Below are 5,805 nucleotides of genomic sequence, written 5' to 3' on the forward strand. Positions count from 1 at the left end.
ATGTTCTACGGTCTTGATAGGTTCAATCTTTCTAAGTTCAATTTCCTCTACCTTCCTAGTATGGGCTGCCATTTTAGCTTGAATATCATCCTGAGTACTAAAGTTGTAAAGGCCCCCGTGTCCAATGTTAGTAGGCTTAGGCAAAGGTTTATTCACTCTATCCCCTGTATCCCATAATTGTGCAGTTTCTGCAAGAGAGTCTAAATAGTCCCATGCCTCATCGGGTTGCTTTTCCAAAAATAGACCATTGCACATAGTCTCTATAAATTGTTTTAATTGTGGAGACAACCCTTCGTAAAAGAAACTAATGGTTCTCCATGTTTCAAACCCGTGATGAGGACAAGAGAGAAGCAACTCTTTAAATCTCTCCCAGCATTCATAAAATGTTTCATGGTCTTTTTGTTGGAAATTACTAATGTGCCTTTTCAAAAAGTTAGTCCTTTGTGCGGGAAAGAATTTTTTCAAGAATTCTCTTTGCATATCATGCCATGTTCCTAGCAATCTAGGTCTCGAGGAGTTCAACCATGTTTTGGCTTTATCCTTTTAAGGAAAAAGAAAACAAGGTCAATTTAAGGATGTCTTCCGATACATTTGGCACTCTAAATGTGATGCTAATTTTCTCAAAATCCTTAATGTGAGGATAAGGGTTCTCAGATTCCATCCCATGATACTTGGGCAGCAATTGAATTACTCCTGGTTTGATTTCAAAGTGTCCTACATTTTCAGGAATAATCATGCATGATGGTTGACTAGTCCTAGTAGGGTGTAAGTATTATCGAAGTGTCATAACTGGGGGTCTACCTTCATTACCATGGTGACTTCCTACATCGTCATCAGCCATCTCACCAGTTCTAAGATTTTGCGAAAGAGTTTCAATAATATGATCTAAGGAATTGTCAAAAGTTTTTCGATTCAAATGCCAGTATTGTCCCTATTCCAACCTAGCATACAAAATTTAATTAATTTTTTTTTAATTAAATGATCACCCTTGCTCTTTTCGTAAAGTTTTTATCAATTTTCAATTAGCAACAAGGGTTAAGGAGGTATGATAACAATAAAATTCTGATTCTAAAAAAAAAAAAATTAAACACAGAAAATTCAAAACATACAGCAGCAAGGTTTCATATTAATCTAATGGTCTTAAAAGTATCCGAATGTGCAGTAAAGGTTTCATATTAAAACTATGATATTAGAGTTTGATGCAGACTATGCAGAAAATAAAAAAACAGCAGTAAAGATTTTTTTTTTATTTTCAGTTTTAATTTTACTATAAGGTTCAACCTAGCTACTAAGGTACTAATTAAATATAAAATTATACTAATAACTCAGCCGTTCTCCGGCAACGGTGCCAAAAAAACTTGACGCATTCGCAAAAATGCTTTCGCGAAACTAATCTCCCAAGTATAGGAGAATCGCACAAGTAGTAAATTCTCGAAAGTCCGAGGTCGAATCCTCAGGAAACAAAATATATATGAGATTATTTAGTATAATTTTAGATTAATTAATTCAATAAATTTGTGGATTAAGATGATGTTTTAATTTTCAGAAATTAAAAGCAGAGAATAATATATCAATAAACAAAGTTCGATGAAATAAAGATGGTAGGGATCTGGAATCCCCCTTGATGATATTGCATCCAAGAAATAAACTCTATGGTTTTTGATTAAAGATTAACTATAGGATAGATATACTAATCATGGTATATATTTCATGAACATATGAACTCAATTTCTAAGCATTCATCGTGCTTTCTACGTCTATGACAAATCAAATACTAATGCAATCCATATATCAATAATCATAATCCATTAAAGAGCTATCTACGAAATAACTACACATGGATCAAGAACATATCAGTAAATATAAGTCATTCAAAGCAAAAGTTTAGAGTTTACTTCAAAGAACAATAAATCAAAGGTTCCTCCATCACCCTCCCTAAGAAATCAGCCACTCATTTCAAACATTAGTCTCCCTCTCATTTTTTTTCTTTTCTTTTTCAGAAAACAGGGCCTCCCCTATTTTTGTTTTTCAAATGAGATCTCCTCTATTTTTCCGAATGAGGGATGCCCGGCTGCTCTTTTCCAACCGAGAGAGATATATCAAGCTCCCTCCATTCCCTTCTCGCACGCGGTGAAGATGAGCGGACCGGATGGATTTTGGGGCGTTGATCGCGGGATGAGGCGGTCATCCGGGATGCAGATGCTGGCTGGCCGTGAGATACTCGGACGCGGGATCCTACTGTGATGCTGGAATGGAGATCTGATCGCGAACGGAAGGAGGATTGGAGTTGGGATGTGGACGCTGGGATCATGGGAGATTCACATGCGGATGCGAGGACCTGAGATTCCGAAAGATTGCGATCGCCATGGGATGCAGAAGGGAAGGAGGGTCGCATGCTGGGACGCTCGGGAGAAGTAGAATGGGGCGTGGACGGCTGAAGATGAAGCTTGGAATCAATCCGGGGACTGAGACGCGGATGCTGGGATCTGTTGGAATGCATGGGAGATGAACTGTGGATGGCTGGGAGCTGATCACACGCGCTGGGAGAAGTTGGATGCAGGAGGTTAGATCACGGATCCTAGGACGCGCTGGATCTGAGAAGGCTGATGTGGCTAGAACTCGGGAGAGCTGGCTCATGCGTGAGGCGGGCTAAAGAAGAGCTGGGATCTGTTCTGCAGCTGAGAAGAGATGAATTTGTATAAAATAATGATGAAAATTATAATAAGTGCTATGGATAAAATATTTAATCATGCAAATGTTAACACCTATCATTTATCATTATTTTGCTAGCATTAGGCTAAGTTAATTTGTACTTAGATCGCACTTTTGTGCTCTCATCACTTCTAATTCATTCAGCCCAGTCTACCACCCTGATAATAGGCTCCACCCGAACTTCTCATACAGGCAGACTAAACCTATTCAGCACCAGGGTGGTCCACCAGGTTTTTAGAAAAAATTTTCCAGGATAGGTCCACCACAAATGAACCAATCATTAGCTCCACCTATCCCCCCTTATAATGCCCCTATCCCTCAACAGTCTACATCATTGGAAGCCATGATGGCTAACATGATGAAGTAGCAACAAGACTTCATCCAACAGCAACAACAGACCAACATGGCTTAAACCCAGACTAACCAATTTCATGCGCAAGCGATTGCAAAACTTGAGGTTAGTCTGAGCCAAATAGCTAACTCTCTAGGGGATAGGAAGAGAGTTGAATTACCTAGTCAGCCAGTGCCTAAACCTAGTAGGCAACAAAATCAAGGTCAGAGAGGTCAGTATCAAATCGATTCTAATGAAAATCCGACCTATGAAGTTCAGGCAATTACCACTTTAAGGTCTGGCAAGCAAGTGGACAACAAAGTCCAACCTCCTGAAAAAGAAAATAAAAATGAATCCGATAAGAATCCTATTCAAAGGGAGGGTCAAGAGTAGGACAAAAAGGAAGAATCCATAGAAACATACAAACCTAAGATTCCCAGTAGACTTCAGGACTCCAAGAAACAATCTAACTTTGATGAAATAATGAAATTTTTTAAAACTGTTCAAATAAATATACCTTTTCTCGATGTCATACGACAAATTCTCTCCTATACAAAATTCTTGAAAGACCTCACCACGGTCAAAAGAAAAATCAGCATTCCTAGGCAAGCTGTTATGGCTGCACAAGCCTCATCTCTCATTCAATAACAGATTGTCCCGAAATTCAAAGATCCTGGTTGCCCCACCATTGAAATAAAAATAGGAGAAACGATCATCCAAAGAGCCCTATTAGATTTAGGAGTCAGTGTGAACCTACTTCCCTATTATGTGTACCAAAAGTTAGGTTTGGGAGAATTAAAGCCCACAAATATTATCCTTTTCTTAGCAGATAGGACAGTGAAGCACCCCGAAGGAATTGTAGAGGATGTAATAGTGAACGTAAACGAGTTTTACTATCCTATGGACTTCGTTATCCTTGAGACCGAACTTGTAATACATCCAGACAATCACACACCTATAATTTTAGGTAGACCTTTCTTAGCCACAGCAAATGCTGTGATAAATTGTCGAAATGGCATGCTAAAGTTATCTTTTGGCAACATGAAAGTCGAGCTTAATGTCTTCAACATAAGTAAACAACCACCAGATGATAAAGAAATCAATGAAGTTGATATGATTAAAAGTCTGGTTCAGGAGACGTTCTTACAAACTTATAGTAAGGACCCTTTAGAAGCTTACCTTGCCCATTCTGAGAAAGGGGTCGAGCATGCGCCCCCTAATTCTGTTCCCCTTATGAGCATAGATCATCATCAGCCGACTGTTCTTCCTCGGACTCTTCCAAAACCATTCTTATATAATGGTTGAAAAAAAAATGAATCTCCATTTTGTCTGGCTGAAGGCAACCCAACATGTAAATATTAAATATATATATATATATCAATAAATTACTAACATGCAGGTTTGGGGGATTTTGACCCAATTTTCAATTTACCCACCCATATCAGATAACTTCTCCTCCGTCCTCTTACTGCTTTAAATTTTCTTTAACATTGAGGACAATGTTAGATTTAGGTATGGGGGTGAGAATATTTTTGTAATTTTTCATTTACAAAGATTAAAAAAAAAAGAAAGAAGGGATTTCAAATTTCTAACTCAAGATCGAACCTTTTTGGCTGTATAAACTAGAAATTGCTTTGACAATAGCTTTGAGTTAAGCAATATGATAACAATTCTAGCTTGAGTTTTCGTTCCACCTATCTTCTACTAACATGATAGAAGACGATTTAGCACCTACACGTAAGCACATGAATAGTGGGGTATGTCAACTTGCAACTAATATGAATACTTTTAATCTTCTGGATAATTTAAAGTTATATGTGTGATAAACACCCTATTAAAAAAAGGAAAAAAAGAAATAAAAAGAAATAAAAATAAAAAGAGAAAATAAAACGAGTTTATTTTAAGTCTTCTCACTGAGTAACCGGGCCTCTTGCTTGGCAAGCAGCGAGTGTTCGCGTAAAAAGGTGAGGATGGCTGAGATTAAAACTCTGAGTGACTAATTTGGTCTTGGAGCCTAGTTGATTTGAGTTATTAAGCCTGTTAGGGTGTCTTTACACCTAGTGCCCTGAGCCATCTGAATCGGAAGTCATTGGCTTAACACTCGCTACACGGGTCAGCTAGAAAGCTTAATAAGGCTAGATATTGCATAAGTCATTTTTCTTAGCATTCAGTCTAATTAAAAATTAAATCTTGGGTGTTCATTACCATTTAACTCTAGAAAGTCTTGAAAATTGGAGTGATCATGTTGGAAGTAAGTGAAAGCCACTTATTTATATGATACTATCTTACACCTCACTACATTCTTGACTTGTTAGCAGATAGATGGGGTGTAATGAAACTTGAGTTAGAATCTGCTTAAATATGATAGCAACAAGTCTCTATTGTCCTTGCAATTCTAGTTTCATACAGTAATACTTGTTCAAATTTCGAGTTAAAAATTAGAAATTCCTGACTGATGAAGTTTGTAGGTAACTTCACTACAAACCCTCACGAGACAACACTCGTCCACTAGGATAACCTAGGGGTTTAACGGCTTGTTGCACGTGCTAAGTGCAATCGTGATGCTCTACGAAAGTGGGTACGTATCTTAGTTTTTTTTTATGTACTTAGCTTCAATAAAAAGTCATGGGTTAGACTACATTTTTTTGTGCCCTCATTTTATCGTTTGCTTATTAATTGCTAGAGACTAGCAATAAGCTGGTTGGAGGGTGTGATGAGAGCACAAAAGTACAATCATCATACCATCTTAATTAGTATTATAG

General features: G+C 37.7%; 1 pseudogene; it reads left to right on the forward strand.

Moving 5' to 3' along the window:
- Positions 1 to 325: 325 nt before the first annotated feature.
- Positions 326 to 423, forward strand: LOC120105183 (annotated as a pseudogene).
- The last annotated feature ends 5,382 nt before the right edge of the window (positions 424 to 5,805 follow it).

Source organism: Phoenix dactylifera, unplaced genomic scaffold, assembly GCF_009389715.1.
Source record: "Phoenix dactylifera cultivar Barhee BC4 unplaced genomic scaffold, palm_55x_up_171113_PBpolish2nd_filt_p 000218F, whole genome shotgun sequence".
NCBI lineage: Eukaryota > Viridiplantae > Streptophyta > Magnoliopsida > Arecales > Arecaceae > Phoenix > Phoenix dactylifera.